Source organism: Meles meles, chromosome 7 (assembly GCF_922984935.1).
Source record: "Meles meles chromosome 7, mMelMel3.1 paternal haplotype, whole genome shotgun sequence".
Taxonomy (NCBI): domain Eukaryota; kingdom Metazoa; phylum Chordata; class Mammalia; order Carnivora; family Mustelidae; genus Meles; species Meles meles.
The window spans coordinates 59,224,922-59,243,750 of record NC_060072.1 but is presented as its reverse complement, the minus strand read 5'-3'; the positions used below and the strand labels follow the sequence as shown (position 1 = coordinate 59,243,750).

The 18,829-nt window shown below is 40.2% G+C and overlaps 1 protein-coding gene across 8 annotated transcripts in view; it reads left to right on the top strand.

Moving 5' to 3' along the window:
- The first annotated feature begins 13,811 nt into the window (after positions 1–13,811).
- EPS8 (epidermal growth factor receptor pathway substrate 8) overlaps positions 13,812–18,829 on the top strand; it is a 187,222-nt gene continuing 182,204 nt past the window's right edge. For 7 of the 8 annotated variants that reach the window (XM_046011277.1, XM_046011274.1, XM_046011268.1 and 4 more), the window contains exon 1: positions 13,813–14,055. The gene's annotated coding sequence lies outside the window, so the exon portion shown is untranslated. Of the gene's footprint in view, positions 14,056–18,829 lie in introns of all 8 variants that reach the window. The other variant, XM_046011269.1, reaches the window with a different exon arrangement.

Below are 18,829 nucleotides of genomic sequence, written 5' to 3'. Positions count from 1 at the left end.
TATGAGCAAAACAGATGTTTTCCACTGTGGCGGGAAAACACAACTTTGTTGTATGTACTGCATATGGTCCAAATCCATTTCAGAAATAAGATTCTAGCTCTCAAAGGGTCTTAGAACCACAGTACTCTCCTAGGCTCTGCCGATAAAAGCATAGCCGGGGCCATTTAGGTGTTCGAAAGTCAGTATCTTAGGATAATCTTTTAATCTCATGTTTTATAAAACAAGAGGAACAAGTTATAAAAATCTACGTTGTTTTTCCAAGACTGCAGTTACAAAGTTGGAATTGGATTAAAATCAATTGGCAGGACCCCTGGGAGCTAAGAGTGGGGAAGGACAGCAGGTCACTAGAAAAGAACAGAGGGGAGTTGCGCTGGCCTTTACCCCAGAGAAAGCAAAGAGAAGCTTCTTCCCACTGACCACTAGGACAGATTATCAGAAGCTCTAGGAGCTTGGTCTTGTCAAAAAGTCAGAAACTATTTTGTCCCAGGAATACAGGAAATGGATCCATGCAGAAATGCACTTAGGGGAAATTGTTCTTTCCACAGGTGAATCTCACATATGGATGAATCTTCATTATTGAAGGGCATAAAACACATATTCTAGGGTTTGTTTGTTTGTTTGTTTTAGCCTTTTAAAAATAGACATAACATTTTAATAAACAGAAAACATCAGTCCTGGTTATTTGCCATTTAATTGTTTTAACCTAAAAAGTTCCTTATTCCTAGCCGACGTAACATTTTCCTTGTTTAGCACTTGGTTTCTGCTTTTTTTCCCCCCATCAAGAAAAATAAGAAATAAGGAAAAATAGAATGAAGGAATTAGTTTTTATTGTATCAGATAATATAAAAAAATCTTTTTTACCAAGAGTAAAATGAAGGCTCTTACAAGATCTTTGTAAGAAGGAAAACTTGCCCAATCAAGCTGATCAAATTGGTTTAAAATCATCAGTTGTCGATATTCGAAAATGTTGCTTACTGTATTAAAAAAGTACTTGGGTTACCCCAGATTATTGCTGACTATTCTAAAATCTTTTATAGTTGCAAAACATAGCCTATAAAGATAAAGAGTGAAATCATTATTTGGATTCAGAGCTACAAGATTTTTTCTATATCTAAAGTATTGCCTGCTATCACAAGATGTTGTAGGTCTTTTTATAATGAGGTGCTATCATGGGACAGGCTACAGTACTGACAGAGATTCTTTATCTATGTTCCGTTCATCTTTGCCAGGTGCAGAAGCCTGCCAAAATAACTACTATTGCGAATGATGGGATTTGGATTCACATGTGTCAAGGAAGATGTGAATAGTCAATCACCGATACTAGACAGATATTTCTTATTTTCAATTTCTTATTAACATTATAACCTGATTCACTTATGATATCATTGCCATTTCTGTTTACCCCCAGTCCTGTCTGAAGCTAGCTCATCAGGAATTTTTGAGAGAATGCCTTTGAACCTGAAACACTTGAATTATCAAGTGCTCTAGGGAATTGTGAGCTAGAAAGATGCCATGTTTTAGAGAGGAAAATGAAGATCTCTCTAGGAAGATTATTTGCAATTGTCTAGGAGACAACCTTATTCACCCACTGTATGGAGAGGTGCCCAGAATAGAAATGAGGAAGGAGCAAAGATTTGCTAAGTGGACAACTTCCTAATTCCTTTTGAGACATGCCTTCCAAGGATAGCTTTACTTTTTTTGAAGTGTTGTGATTTTTCCAAAAGTGGGTATATACCAATTTTGGTAAGTGTGAAGACACATCGGAGAGCCAGAAAAGAAATGAGTTCTATATTTTTTTTTATAGCCAATCTCTCCCCCATCGTACAGCCCTACTGGTGGATAATGGAAAACTGACATTGTGTGGATAGGACAAGGAGCAACCGGAGATAGAAAGGTTGTACGGAGGTATGAAAAAATTAAGAATATGTATAGACTGAGGGTGTGTGCTGAGAAAGGGCTTTGTGCAAATGAGGATAGAGAAAAAAGAAAGTGCTAGTAGAATTTCCAGAATGGGCATATGTCTGCTGTAGTCAGGTACAGCAGGAGAAGGAAAAGAGAAGTTTAGCGTAAGAGCTGAGGCGTTTCAAGGAATACAGTAGAGGGAATGGCAGGAAACCACACTCACGATGACATGAGGACAAATTGTGAAAGAAAAATTACGGTTTTTCTATAACTTCTTGCACTTCATATTTAGAAGGAATATGTAGAAGGAAGTATACATCACAAAAGTGAAAAGCAATGGAGGAAAAGAATATGAGCCCAGATGACCTTGACTCCTTATTTCCTGAGCTTCGGAAAGAACGCCAAAAAAAATGTCATCAGGCCAAATCCAAGGACAGAAAAAACTTCAAGTCTCTCTCATCAGGACAAGAAGTGTCACAGACCAGGATGGTAAAAAAACTAAAAAGCTCATGACTTATAAGGAAACGCAAATAAAGAGGCAGTTAGGTTTCTATTTCAATCTTTCGAAGTGTATGAGATTATTTTTCCAACTAATTTTATTGAGTGAAATCTTCCATCTGGCTGCACTGAGAGAGAATTTCAGAGTTGTGGAATCGTAGAATCAGAGCGGGAAGTAATCTGCCTGTCTTTTCTTTTCCTCCAACCCCCTCATTTTTCTTCTAGCAATTCTGGAGTGTGATGTAAACAGAATTGATCAAGTCCACATGATCCAGACTTGCTCATTAAGCACAAAACAGCTTCTGCCACTCCAGTGTTCCCTTCCAGCTCTTACTCCATCCCTCTTCCAAGCTAAGCTTCTTGCAAACAGCAGTCTGCCTGCATTTGCTCTCCCTGCTCCCTCACCTTCCTTTCACCTCCCCAGGCCACAGAGCTGCCACTGTGTGGGAACTGGCCTCACAAAGTGTGTTCATAAAGCCCCCTCCTCCATCTGTGCAAACGTGGGCTCTGGAGCAGGAGGGCTGAGCTTTAAATCTTGTCTTTGTCACTTGCTTCCCGTGTCAGCCTGGGCAGCACGTTCACTTCTCTCTGCTTCATTTTCTCATCCGTAAAGCGGGAATGATCATCATAATCTCTACCGCACAAGGGTGTTGTGAGAGTTGAAGGTATCAAGTCATGCAAATTGCCAAAAATGTCCCTGGCATGTTACAGTTCCTTAAGAAAATAAATCGGAATTCTTAGCTATCGTTATCTTTCTCGATATTTTGGAGTATTATTGTTAACCAAGTCTCTCCTTCCAAGCTTCCTTCCATCCCTCCCTTTTTGCTTACTTCCCACGGGTTCATCTCCTAATTGTCCTCTTTCACTCTGTTACTTGCTTCTGTGTTTTCAGTGGAGTCTCCTTTGCCTCTCTCTGCCTCTTGACCTCCTAAACTATCCTTAACGTTTGTCTTCTTACTCTAATACATTTTCCTAAGGAGAAAGGCATCCTTGTTATTCTAAACATGTCTTCTGCCTTGACTTCCCTCATAGTTCTACACTTGTAACTACTTATTAGTTGTCGCCACCTGTTACAAAGATACTTCAGTCCCAAGATGTACAACACAGAATGGATTATCTTTTCACCAGACCTGGTTTTACCTTAGAGTCAATGGCACCCCTCCCCCCCCCCAATCTGGTTACCCACATCAGAATCCTCTTCCTTCCTTGGCTTCTTCTACATTCAATCATATGATGATTCTACTTGCGTCCCAAGTGTGGTCTCTCTTCTCTATTCTTCTTTCTTAGTTCAGGCCTTCATTATTTTTTTCTCTACAGAAGACCAGCCTTCTAACTTGTCTCCATTTCCTACCTTCTATTCCACCAACTCCTGCTCACATATTTCCTCAGATAAAAACCAGATCATTAATTCAATCACATATTTGCTCACTCATTCACTACTCACTTACGTATTTACTTAATAATAACATTTAATGAAAACCCACCTGTGCTGAGTACAGATCATTGCACCCCATAACACATGCATGCTCGTGCATGAGCCTGAACACACACACACATACGCACACACAGGCACATTGTTTCTCTCTTAACCCCCTCCACAATTGCCTTGCATGGCCTTTTTTTCATAGCACTTAACACAGCCTGAAATCATCTTGTCCAATTCTTTATTGTCTGTTTCCCTTATGTAAATTCTGTGAGAGCAGGGATTTGTAAGTTGTATTTATTACAGCCTCCCCAGTGCCTGACCAAAACTGAATGAATTAATGAGGAAAATTTGAGCTGAGTTATGAAAAACATGCAGCCGTTTGTCAAGGGAACTTGGAGTGGGAGGCTGGGAGAGTGGACACAGAACATACATAGACACAAGGATAATAGAAAGGAGTCAAGGCACTTTGAGGAATTTAGCGGAAAATAAAATGATCTGTACTTGGCACACAGTGGGTTTTCATTACGTGTTATTAAGCAAAAATAAGTGAGCGAGCCCATAAATTGGTGAATGAATGCACGACTGAATTAATGATAGGTTTTCATCTTAGAGAAAATGTGAGCATTGATTGGTTGAATAGAAGATAAGGATTGGAGACAAGTTAGGATTTAAATTGGGTAACTGGTCAGAGAGATCTTTTCTGATGAGGTAACATTTGAGCTGAGCCCTGAATGAGATGAAAGAGTGAACCATGTAGATATCTGGAAGGAGAGCTTTAGAGGGGATGGGAACAGCAGGTGCAAAGGCACAGTGGTGGAAGTGTGTCAGAGTGCTCAAGCAAGGAAGATGGAAAGGGGTCAGGGAAAGGCCATAGAACAAGTCTCTATGATGCCAGCCTGATTTTCCAGTTTTTGTCGGGCATCCATTTCTCTGTGCTCAGATAGTACTTGGTATTACATTGTGCTGTTATGGCAAGGCATATGGTGGTTACATTATGTCTATTTAATTGCCAAAACTGCAAGCCTTCAAGGGTGGGGACCATTTTGTACTCCTTGTTGTATCCCCAGGGCCTACTCCTGTGCTTGGTAGGTGTTGGGACCTTTGCTGAAAAGATGAGTCAGAGGCCCTTAAGATGCTTTCTCATGTCTGAGTCACATGACTGAGTTTCTGGGTTCCCTTTGTTTTCAACACCCTTCTTTTCATCACCTCGTTCTCTTAGCATCTGGTCGTAAGCTACCAGCTTTGGCTACTTCCTTCCTGGCACCTTGCATCATGGACATTCCTCTATTGATTTCTAGTCACGACTTTCTACTCCTCCCCAGGTTTCCGACATATTGCAGTTATAAGTGTGGCATGTGTGGCCAAAGAGCTCTGATTATTGGAGCTGTGGGAAGGCTCACCAGGGCAGTGGGTAGGCTCACCAGGGCACTGATAAATGAATAGAATAACATGATAAATGAAAAGAATAACATGGTTTCATAAGATATCAGTCCCTGTAAACAGGTGACATCTATAAAATGAAACTTTTTTTTTTAGAGCAAGAAGTTGGAGCTAATTTTTAAAGGATAAGAATTTTGAAGATTGTGAATATGAGTAATAATCATCAGCAAACAAAACAGCCTCCAAATTGTCAAAATACGTGTCATCAAGAACATGAGCAAAATGTATACATCTTATCATAAAGTAACTTTTGATTTCCCTATGTAAAACCTACTTAGTCTAATTTCATACACAATTATAATAATTTGGTTGCCCATTGTTTTGAGTAATAGTGGACTAAACGTAGTAAGTCACCAGGGCAGAAGATGGTGGAGGAAGTCACAGCCACAAAGTGGTTGAGGGATGCCCAACTGCCCAGAAAAGACAGAAAGACTTAAAGAAGCCAACATCAAGGACTCAAAGTTATAGCTATTGAGGACAACAATGCAGTTATCCTTTGCGGCACCCACATACAGGTGCGTAAGACTTAATCTGCAATGTTGAGTTCAAAGATTCCAATTTTTTAAAAAAAGATTTTATTTGTTTATTTGACAGAGAGAGACACAGTGAGAGAGGGAACATAAGCAGGGGGAGTGGGAGAGAGAGAAGCAACTCCCTGCTGAGCAGGCAGCTGGATGTGGGGCTCAGTCCCAGAACCCTGGGATCATGACCTGAGCTGAAGGCAGACACTTAATGACTGAGCCACCCAGGTGTCCCGAAATATTCCAATTTTTTTTTTTTAAAGATTTTATTTATTTATTTGACAGAGAGAAATCACAAGAGAGGCAGGCAGAGAGAGAGGAAGGGAAGCAGGCTCTCTGCTGAGCAGAGAGCCTGATGCGGGACTCGATCCCAGGACCCTGAGATCATGACCTGAGCTGAAGGCAGCGGCTTAATCCACTGAGCCACCCAGGCGCCCCAAGATTCCAATTTTTTAAAATAACTACTTGTTTATTTGCTTTTCAAATCTCATCTGCTGACAGAGCCTTCCTTGACTTGCACTTATTTGACCCCAAATCTGATATGAACTGATAGATTACTTACAAACTCTAATTCCTGTAAATATGTTTTCTGCAGAAACAATGTGTTAATTACAGACCCTGCTGGGGTTGTTAAGAGTATAAGAAATAAGCCCCACGCAAGATCCTATAAAGGTTACCTGTATCTTCAGAGTGCCTTCCTACGATTTAAACGTCTTAGTTGCAAGAGCTTTGCATAAGGAGGGGTTGTGCACCTGTGTAGTAAATTCATGAATGTGCGCAATGATACCTATGGTTAATAAGATCAGAAATGCTGTGCTTAGCGTGGTAAGAGAGTGTGGGAAATGCTTTGAAAGCTTTGTATTTGTAAGTGTTCATTAGAGGAAAGTAAAGTTGCAAGTGTATTTGGAAAGTCAACAAGTCTTAATAGTACATTTTAGAGGTTTTCCTCTGTGTGTGTGTGTATTTCCAAGTCTTTTAAGAAGAAATTAGACATGGAATCTAGGGGATATACTTGCACTGATGAAACATGGACTTATACACTTATCAGAGAAATTATCCTTAAGGTTGTCGGAGTTTTCTTGAGCACCAGGGATATCTGAGTGAGAAAGTTATTCAGAGATGTGAATTTGCTTTTTAAAACCTTCCAAATTTGTAATAGGAGTTTTCATTTGTTGTGTTTTATGCCCTCCACTCCCAGATTCTACTGCTAATGAAGAACAAATTTTTGGGTGCCAACTTAAGGAAACAGAGTCTGTGTTTGCAATGCCAATGAGCATACCCAAAGGGAATTGTTAAATAGCTTGAGGGTTACTATAGCTCAGTAACCTAAAGACATAAAAAACACAATTTAAGACATTAGGCCTGAAAATTGAAAAAAATCTAGCTGAGTTATAGAAGGAGTAAAGAATTCAGAAATACCCAAAGTTCACAATAGATAATAATGTATTATTATGCTATTTTCTCTGCTCCCAAATAATATAGGTCTGTGGTTAGAAATTCAATATTATAGAAATATGGTAGCTGGAAGAGTGGAACTAGCTCCTAGCTACAGTGTCACCTGTCTCCCCATAAAAATGCTATTCAAATGTTGACTAGTATTGGGGCACCTGGGTGGCTCAGTGGATTAAGCTGCTGCCATCAGCTCAGGTCATGACCTCAGGGTCCTGGGATCGAGCCCCGCATTGGGCTGTCTGCTCCCCAGGGAGCCTGCTTCCTCCTCTCTCTCTGCCTGCCTCTCTGCCTCCTTGTGATCTCTCTCTCTGTCAAATAAATAAATAAAATCTTAAAAAAAAAATGTTGACTAGTATTTCTCTTACTTTTTTTAATATGAATTAATTCATACTGTATAGGACATTGCAACTTGCCCCCCCAACTAAACAACTATATATCTTTTTTTAAAAATTTTTTATTTGAGAGAGAACGAGCTAGCACACGAGAAGGGGGAGGGGAAGAAGGAGAGGGAGAGAGAATCTCAAGCAGACTGTGCTGAGCACAGAGCCTAACTCAGGGCTTGACCCCTGGATCCTGAGATCATGACCCCAGTGGAAACTAAGATTTGAATGCTCAATGCACTGAGCCACCCAGGCGCCCCAACAACTATATATCTTGATATCCACCCAAATTAGTAGTTAATTACCACCTCACTCCTTTCAATCATAAGATAGAATTCCATTTAAAGGCTATACTGTAATTTAAAATTGACGATTGGGGCAGCTGGGTGGCTCAGTTGTTAAACGTCTGCCTTCGGCTCAGGTCATGATCCTAGGATCCTGGGATCCAGCCTTGCATGGGTTTGGCAGTGTGGGTGGTCCCTGCTCAGCAGGGAGTCTGCTTCTCCCTCTGACACTTCCTCCCCCAGGCTCCCACTTATGTTCCCTCTCTCTCGCTGTCAGATAAATAAATGAAAACTTAAAAAAAAATAAAATCGATAATTATTTACTTTTTCCCCTGGTTATTTTATTTTTCCCTTTGGAATCTCTTCTGTTTAGACACACATAGGAAAATAAAAAGCCTAGTTTGACTTTCTAGTTTGACTAGAAAAAGTGGCAAATAGTGAAACAAGTGCTATTTTTGAATGGCATATTTCCATTCTGTGGAACAAGCATACAATAATCTCAAAAAGATAAAACAAACGATGTCTGCTTTGCGTTTTAAAGAAGATTCAGAAATAAATAAAAATAAGAAATATTCAGGTGTTACTAGTAAATGGATCAATCTCTCTCAGATTCAAAAATTAAATTTCTCTCAATTGTTAGAAGCAGAATTTCTGGGCAAAATCAATTGTACTGTAAAAATCAACTTTCACATTTAAAATTAGGAGCAGAGTATCTGTGATCCTGCTCGGAAGGAGAGCTCTATCTGCAGAGCTCATCATTGAATGAGTCATTGAAAGGTCGGGGGTAATAAGGAATGAGGGATTCTGACCATCTGTGTCCAGGTAAATAAAAGAACAGTAACCGGATCACTTGCATCACAAATCAGACAATTGTCTTATCCTTCTGTCGTTCTGTCTCAACTCTCTCAGCCTTTCCAGAGCTATAGCTGTCTTTGTGCATTAATGTCCTCCCTGCTGTATGCAATTCAACAATATTTTCCTCTTGCAGGAGCAAGGACAGTGAGTAAGGTGAACACCGATGACTCACTGTTGCAATTTATCTATGTTAGCCTTGCTGTTCTATCTCCCTTCTTGTCCCTCAGAGGTAACCACTGTCTTGAATGTTACGATTAACATTTATTTATTTACACACTAGTTTTAAACAAATGCATATGTGTTCCTAGATAACATATCATTTAGTTTTGCTTGTTTGTAAGCTTTGTCAAAGGGCAACTTGAACAAAATCTGTGAACTCCAGTCAGTGTTATGCCTCCAAGAGTTAGCTAGGCTGTTGAACATACTTGCAGTTTCCTCATGTTCCTCATTATAGAATATTTCATGATCTGGATATATCAAAATTTATTTCTCTTTCATTCACTTAAATTTTCATTCTTGATTTCTTCTTTTTTTTTTTTAAGACTTTATTTATTTATTTTAGAGAGAGAGAGTGAGAGAGAACATGAGAGGGGAGAAGGTCGAAGGGAGAAGCAGACTCCCCATGGAGCTGGGGACCCAATGTGGGACTCAATCCTTGGACTGGGGGGTGGGTCATGACCTAAGCTGAAAGCCGTTGCTTAACCAACTGAGCCACCCAGGTGCCCCTTGATTTCTTCTTTGATCCATAAGTTATGTAGAGATCTATTTAAAAATCCCCTTTATTTAAGTTAATCTTTAGAAATTAAAATGTACTGTTACTTGAATTTTAACTTAAATATTTTAAAAAATTAGCCTATTTCTAAATCTATTGGGAGATTTTAATAGAGATTACAGGATCGAAATCAGTGATCAGCAAACCCAGTCTCCAACCTATTTTTCTACACTAGTGAACTAAGAATGGTTGGCATATTTTAATTGGTTGAAAAACACAGAAGAAGGATAATAGTTTGAGGCAGGTAAAATTACATAAAATTCAAACTCGGGGGGCACCTGGATGTCTCAGTTGTTGATCTGTTGATCTGTTGATTTGATTTCGGCTCAGGTCATTATCTCGGGGTGGTAGGATTGAGCACCACGTCTGGCTCTGTGCTCAGCACAGTCTGTTTGTCCCTCTCCCTCTGCTCCGGTCCCCCCACCTGTTCTTCTACACGCTGTCTTTCTCTCAAATAAATAAATAAATATCTTTTAAAAAATTCAGATTTAGTGCACATAAATAAAGTTTTATTGGAAAACTCAGTCATGGTCATTCACTTAATGACTATCCTTGCTCCTGCAGGAAGATAGGTGAATTGCACAAGCATATTTTCTATGGCAGCTTTCATGCTACAGTAGCAGAGTTGAGTAGTTGCAACAGAGACCTGCAAAGTCAATGTACTTACTGTCTAGCCCTTTACAGGAAAAGTTTTTCAACCCCTGGTCTAGATAACACAAATTCTTTGAAATGTATTAAGTATGCTGGTTAATTTATGTAAATATTTCTCTCTCTCTCTCTTTTTTAAGATTCATTTATTTGAGAGTGTGTGTCTGCATGTGGGGGAGTGGAGGAGGGACAGAGGGAGAAGAAGAGAATCCCAAGTAGACTCCCTGTTGAGCACAGAGCCCAACAAGGGGCTGGATATCATGACCCTGAGACCACCCCAGCAGAAACCAAGATTTGGAAACTTGACTGACTGAGCCACCCAGGTGCCCCAATTTTTGGAAATATTTCTTATGGATTTGATATATACATGGAATTATGAATAATTTATCAATAAGTGGGAGGCTGTTGAAATAACCCCCCATAATGATGGATTCATCAATTTCGCCTCATAGATTTATCATTCAGTGGTAACCCTGTCCATTTCCAATAATTTTTTTTTATCTGAAGTCCACTGTGTGTGATATCAATATAGCTACACCAATCTTCTTTTCAATGTTTTATACCTGATATAGTGTATGTTTTTAGTTCCTAGAGCATCAAAACAATAACAATAGAAACATTAAAGATCACTGGTTACAGATCAGCATGCCAAATATAATAACAATAATGAAAAAGTTGTAAGTATTGCAAGGATTACCAAAATGACACACAGAGATATTAAATGAACAAATGTTGTTGGAAAAAGAAACTGACAGACTTGCTGGATGCAAGATTGCCACAAACCTTCAATTTATAAAAAACAAAACAAAACAAAACAAAAAACAAAAAAGCAAACACCCACCCAGTATCTTTGAAGTGCAATAAAGTGAAATGCAGTAAAAGGTGATGCCTGTATACCTTTTCTCATTTATCTACAGATATGTTTTGCATTATTTGCTTTTAAGACTGCCCATAAAGCTGTACACAGCAGTCCCTAAATGATATTCAGGGGTTAGATTGGGGGACTGGAATGGGGAGGGTATTTGAAGGATGTATTTGACTTTTCAGTACTTTAGATATAGCACCTAGTATTCAGATTACATACATTCAGCCGCTATAATTCTTTACATTTTCCGTGTCTAGCTTTTATGCCCAGCAGTAGACTTGATCTGTTCCTCAAGTTTTGTAACTTCACTCCACATCTGAAAGACCCATTTATTCCATACTTCTTCATTTTGTCTTGCATTATTTTCAACGCCTATTCCAACATTAACATGAGATTTTTAGAAAGGAGAAACTTGTATATGGTGGCACTATAAGCAGGCAAGTTTGCCCAATTCTCAGCAAAAGTACAGAAGAGATTATTAGCACTGGTTCTAAACCCTTAGAAAAGGTAACAGGGATCACTGGTGCCAGAATGGGTGATTTTGAAAATGGATCCTGTTTAACTAGCTTTGGATTTTTTTTTTCTTCCTTTCTTTAATAGATACTTGCACTGGTGTATTTAGGGATGCTAGAGGCAGCAAATTTTCGTTTCAGTAAAGTATTTAGGAAAGCATTCATGAAATTCTTGTTGGTTATAGTATGATTGTATGAACTAAAGTGCTTGATCACAAAAAGTGTTCATTCATAAATTATTATTAACTTGGAGATTATTTTTGGTTGTGGGCTACAAGACTCTTTTCTAAGCCTGTTTTATATAACTTTATTAGACTTCAGTGGAAACAAAGAAGCCATGTTCATTAACTTTACAGATACCGTAAGTTTAAAATTATCACTAATAAGATTTTAAAATCTGAAATTCTGTCTTAAAACAAAAAAGATGAAATTTAATATGGATTAAAGGCAAAAATTGGGCTTAAATGTGTAGAATTATAGAAACATAGACTACGTAAGGTGGAAGCTATGGTTTAATTATAGTCCATGTAAAATAGACTTGGATATTTTATTCAACTCTATGTAATATGTTTGCTAAAAGAAAAACCTAACATAAGTTTGGGATGCCCTATTGACAGGGTATGCTTGGATCAAGGGGCTACTGATTACTTTGTAACAAAGTTCTTGGCCCCACTGTATTTGCGTGTTGTGTTCTCCTTGAGTGCATGATTTAAGAAGGAAAAGGAAAAGCTGAAGGAAATGCAAAGCAGGGTATAAATTGTGGTTAGGAGGGCTCACCATTCCATTTGACAAATAAAAGGATCTAAAAATTTTGAAAAATATTACCAATTCTGATAGTTACTTAAGTAGTTCGCTTCAAATATTTCAAGGCTTGCAGTGTCTGTAAAGAGTGAGATTAATTCCCGGGGTCAGAATCAGCAGAGTGGTGCTAAGGGAAGTTGAATTGATGTTTACAAAGCAAATGAATATAGATCTTTTAAGCAGAGCTGAGTTTTAATTCTGGCATCAGTATTGGCTGTGGCAAAAGAGATGCTACTTCTGAGAAATACCCTGTTGACTAGGAATAATAAGGCCTATCTCATTTTAAGGATTAGAAATAATATATAAAAATTGCGTAGGTAAAAATTGAATAAACATGATTATACATAACAATAAATATAAAGATTTCCAACATAGTAAAAGTTTAAGTAGATGATGGTATGATGGAAATACTGCAGAGACGATTTGTACTTAAGATAGGGGACTGGACTTAAGTTCTATTTGAACGTGTAGCATAATGGTTTTAATTTCCACCTTGGTGTGAAACCTTGCTTTCCCCTGACTGCGCTGTCCTTTTCCTTGTCTCACAAAGCAAGCATGTCCACTGTTTTAACCAAGTTTATCTTTGTTGATTTCTGAGAGTCACTTGCCTTTAAAGAAGTTGGAACAGGAAGGGGGCGTAGCTATGACAAATGAGTGTTTTAAGACGAAGACTACTACAGGGCTTCTCATTTAGTGGCTCAGTCAGCTACTCATGGAGGAGGCAACGATCAGGAGGTTTAAGTTGCGAGAGGGATTAAGTGAAAGAAGTCTCCACTACAAACCACATCAGGCTCTTGGCAAGAACTACGTAAAGAATGGGATCTAAGGCAGGCTTGCGAAGCGGGTCTGGGCTTGCTGGCTGGAGCTAAGGACTGCATGGAGGCCCTTGGGTGCCACCAGTTGATGGCATGAATTGAAACAAAAAAGCGCAGAGCGACAAAAGGGGGAAAATAGGCGGCAGGGCCGAGAGAAGGAAGACGAAAGCTATTGGGTCGTTGGGCGCGGCGAGCTTTGTGCCCAGGAGTTGTGCTCCAGGACCCGGGGCGCTGTAACTGGACGCTCCCATGGCCAGGGGCATCAACCTTGCCCGGGGGTGAACCTTTCCACATGCTCTGTTCCCCTTCCCGCGTCTCCCAGCTGCTAGTCCGTCCTGCTAGGGCACTTCTTGAAACCTGTCCGTAGCTAGGAATCCTGGCCCGACTTTGATGGCCTTGATAACTTAGCCCGGCGCCTTGACCTCTTTTCTCCCGCCACACTCCCGCCCACCTAGCCCCACCGCCCGGTTTGCCTGCAGCGCTGGGGTCGACCAGATACTCCGCGGCTCGGCTGCCGCCAAGACCCGGAGAGTGGAGCCAGCTCCGGCCGCGCCGGGGGCGCGCGCGCGCGTTCTCGCTCGCTGCTAGCAGGGGCAGTGGGCATGCGCGGCGCGCGGCTGGCTTTGGCGGCGAGCGGGTGAGCGGGCGGGCAGCTCCAGACTTCACAGGCGGCGGCGGGCGCGGCGGTCTTGCCCAGCGCGAGACCCGCGCTGTGCTCGCCCGGGAGATCGCTCCTCTCCAGCCCGGCGCCGACTGCCGCTTTGAAGCTCGCGGGGGATTGGAAGGGCGTGGTCCCGGTCGGGGGCTTTCTCCCGGCCGCCTCCTGCCTCGTCCCGCCTGGAGGCGCCTCCGGGGAAAGCCACGGCCCCGAGGGCGGATCCGAGGTAAGAGCCCCTCGGGCGAAAGGCGCCGGCCGGGGGTCCAGCTGTTTGAACTCAGACTGGATTTTAAAAATCCGCCTTTGTGTGCTCGGGCGGAGCGGTGCCAGGCGCCGCGTCCGCTTCCATTCACTTTGACTGCTTTCAACTGGTGTCGGGAGCCAGGTGTGCCAGGGCGCTACTGCCGGAGCGCGTCGGTGCGCCCCACCGTGGAGCGCCGCCAAGCGGGTGCCGACCTTCGGCCGCCCGCCGTCCCGCGCCGCCCGCGGAGCCCGAGGCTCCCGGAGGGGTGGGCAGAGAAGATTCTCAGTGTCCTTGTAATATTTCCTGGTAACCTGTGCTTCCGCACATACACACCTGCGCCTGTCTGGTCCGTGGGGCGACTACGAAAGCGGTGTTCTCACGGCTTATTTTGGGCTCGGGGTTTCGAGAGCTACCCTCCCCACGCTCTCAGATGGAGGGGGTCTTTTCAGATGGATAGTTTGGGGCAAGGTCCCACCATCGCATACCCTCTCAAATTAAGATAGCTAGTTGTTTTTGAACAGTTGTCACTCCGGATTCCTGTTGACTTTCCGTTCTCAGTTTGTTCCACTTTAATCCCCATTTTACTTTTGGGAGATGGCCTTTCTGGTGTCTTTGTCAACGAATGCCTTTGGGGCTGATTTCTCCACGTATGAAGAGCCGGTTCGCTTCTCCTGTGGTCACTCTTCTTTCTTTTCGAGGATTATCTGTGTGCAGAAATCTTTGCACAGATCGTTCTCTTCCTTTGCATTGTTTCTCAAATCCCTCTTTTCCCGTAGACCCATAGTACTGCTGGAATCTCTTTGGGGGAAGGATGCCTGTGGTCTTAGGATTTGAAAACCATAGACGTCTAGGGCGGTAGAGCATTAAGAATTGGAATTCTCCTTTACAAAATGTATTTTAATGAAATGCATTACTGCTTTTCTTTTGAAGATTTCATTTTTTTGTTTCATAAGAGGAATAGTAGTATTTTAAGAGTTCAGATAAAACTTGGTTTCAGATGCATATGAACAACTTGATTTTGGCTTTGTTACTCTTTTGCGAGATAGGATAATTAGGATTCCCAGAAGACATTACACACACATGCATATGGAAATACACAGGAACAGCAAAGTAGTTGTGTTGTGTGTTGCTTCTAATTTATTTCTACCCAGAGGATACCATTCTGAAGGGACTTGGGTTTTGCAAAGGGTGCACTAAATGTAGATCGTGTGAACATTGAAATTAAAGTCAGTGTCATCCTGTCTCATAGATTTCCAGTTTGGAATCGGAGTTTTTCAGACAGATTGTTATAGTTCTTAAGTTGCTAGTATGAAAAAATTTTGGTCTTGGGTTCACACTTTGACATATAATTAGAAAAATAATGCACTTTATACAGTTGCCACTAAAGGGTATCACAAATGTAATAACATTTTATAGAAAGTCTTTAGTGCAGAATTCAGAGATTAAAGCTTTTTAAAATTCCACAAGCCATTCAATCCACAGCAGAATAAAAAAAAAAAAAAGAAAAGAAAACTTTTAATTCCACTATTCTGAAATAACCACTGTTCACAATATTTGGTACATTCTCTTTGAAATCTTTTTTCCGATGCCATTGACTATCAGTAAGTAGTAATTTTCAGCCTTTTATTAATGATGGGAGAATACTTGAAGTTGAATTTGGGGTGATTCTTCAGCATGGTTTATTCTGGATTGTTTTCTATCAGGAGTCCAATGTCTAATTTTGAACCCTTTGCTTGTTTCAGATCAAATGAAAATATTTCATTTTGTTTTCATTTCTGATATTTTCCTTTTCAATTTTTTACCGGCGCTGATACTTTTCAGTTATCAGTCCTTTTCCACGCTATAACATAGGCTTTGTATCTTTGCCTTCAGTTTTTATTTGATAGACCCCAAATCCTAGACCCTTCCTTTTCTTGAGCTATGCTACATAACATGTTCATTCACTGCTTTTTATTTTTCTGCTGACTCTTCTCTTTTCTTCATTTACCTATTTTAATTCTGCAAGAGCTCACTTAAACCATGGTTTGTATAGGAGAATATGGTATCCACAATAAAAGATGATAGTTTTTCTCAAGGTCACTCGTTAAATGCTTAAAGTTTTGCTGGGTGAGTATTTTAGCACTGATTTCATTTATGTGAAATTTAAGTTAGCTTTGGTGAGTTGTATTAAACAGATTTGGATCATCACAAAACAACCTAAGTTAATGATAGGTTACAAACTTTCAGACATCTGCAATGGTATGTGAGGGGAAAAGTGGAATTTTAGTTAAAGTGCTTTAGCTATAGTACATCCCTGCTGGGAATTACTGCATGAAATTGTTTGCAGCTGTTAGTGCTTGAAAATATTTTCTTAAGGAAAATTCTGTAACAACATAGTTGTCAACATTTTAACTTTAATGTATGCAGGAAAGGTGCTCAGTGTTTCACTACAGCCTCTGCAGTGTTTTCTAAAGATTTTATTTTTATTTATTTATTTGACAGAGAGAGGGATCACAAGTAGGCAGAGAGGCCAGGAGGGAGGGAGGGTGTGTGGAGCAGGCTCCCTGATGAGCCAAGAGCTGGACGGGATGCGATGTGGGGCTTGATCCCCAGGACCCTGAGATCATGATGTGAGGCAAAAAGCAGAGGCTTAACCCACTGAGCCACCCAGGCACCCCTCTGCAGTGTTTTCTAGATATATTCTTAGATAATATTTTAAAAAATATATTTTCCTTTTAGACCAGTCTTAGATTTACGGAAAAAGCATAAAGATAGGGCAGTGACTTCTTATATACTCTGTTACCCAACTTCCTCTCTTATTACATCTTACATTAGTATTTGTGATAATTAATGAAGCAGTATTGGTATGTCGTTACTAACTGAGATTCACACTTTATTTAGCTTTCCTCAGTGTTTATCGGATGTCCTTTTTCTGTTTCAGGACTCTACCATCTTAGATACCATATTACACTTTAGTTGTCATGTCTCCTTATGGTCCTTTTGGCTGTGACAGTTTGTTAGACCTTGTTTTTGATGACCTTCACAGTTGCAAGGAGTATTGATGAGATATTGGGTAGAATGACCTTCTACTGGAATTAGTGTGACTTTGTTGCCTTGATCAGACTGGGCTTTTAGTTTTTTGAAAGGAAAATCACAGGAGTAAAATGCTGTTTTTATTGCATCAAATAAAAGGTACGAGCTATCAACATGACTTATCACTGTTGATAATGATCTTGATCGCCTGCCTGAGTTAGTGTTTGGTAGGTTTCTACCCTGAAAAGTTACTCTTCTTTTTATGCTCTACTTTTAGAAGAAAGTCATCTTGCACAGCACACATTTAAGGAGTGGATAGTTTAATTTTCCTCCCTGAGGGTGGGATATCTATATAAATTATTTAGAATTCTTCTGCATGGCAGATTTTTCTTTTCTCCCCATTTGTGTATTTACTCCCCGTTTGTGTATTTACTCAATCATTTACTTATATTGGTCTGTAGTCATGGATATACATTATATACTTTTGGTTATAATCCAGTACTACTTTATTTTGTTGCTCAAGTTGTTTCAGCTTTGGCCGTTGGGTTGGCTTCAGTTGGCTCTTGTGTCACTTTGACATGTCTCCATCAATGTGAGTTTTTTTTTTTTTTAATAATTTCCTTACTTTCTGGCATTAAAAGATGTTTCAGGCTCATTTTTTATATTTCCATTACCTGTCCCAGTCCCAGAATCAGCCAGAAAGAATCTGTTTCATCTTCTTGGGTAATAGGATTAGAAGCCAAGATTTGGGTGCTGGGTTCTTATTGCTACTGGGGTGTCATTGCCTCTAGATCCTCTTATCTACAGAGCAGGAAACATATGTATGTATGCAAAGCCTGTATATACACCTCTCTACACATATTTCTCTACATAATCATATGTATCCATATTAAGCAAAATATGAGTTCATATGGATATCTACAACCCCACCCACCCTATTACCACTTGCTTAGTTCTGGCCTTCTCTTGTTTATCTGTAAACTCATCCCAACCATGAAAAGAAACCTGGCACCCACCACCTGTCATCCATTTACTTAATTGTCAATCCTTTTATATACTTATACCAGTATTGAAATTGCTAACTTGTGTTCTCTTTATGGAGAGTGGGAAACAACTTTATCAACTAGAGTACAGTTCTTATGTACAGTTCCTTTTGCTTTTAGTTTAGATTCCATTCCTTTTTCCCCATCCCACTTAGTGAGATAGTTGCATGCATTAATAATAGTGTCAGATCCTTTTGTCACAATTTTTGTTCTATCCTGGGATCCTTCTGACCTTCTAAATGATTTTTTAAAAGTTTGCATACACTGAAGTTCTCTCTTTGTCCTGTAAAGGTCTCTGGGTTTTGAAAAATGCTTCATTTCATGTACCCCTTATTATCGTATCAAAGTACCATACATTAAAAAAAAAGAAAACAATCCGTGCTTCATTTATCACTCCCTTAATCCCCCCTCTCCCCCCCCCAACAACCACTGATTTTTTTCTTTTTTTAAATTGTCCCTATAGTTTTGCCTTTTCCAGACATCATATAATGGGAATCATACAGCCTTGTCAGACTGGCTTCTTTCACTTATGAATATGCATTTAAGGCTTGTTATGTCTTCTTGTGATTTGATAGCTCATTTCTTTTTATTACTTGGTAATTTTGCAATTTATGGGTGTTATCACAGTTTGTGTATCTCTTCATTTATCGATGGACATCTTTGTTGCTTCCAGTTTTGGGCAACTATAAACAAAGCTGCTA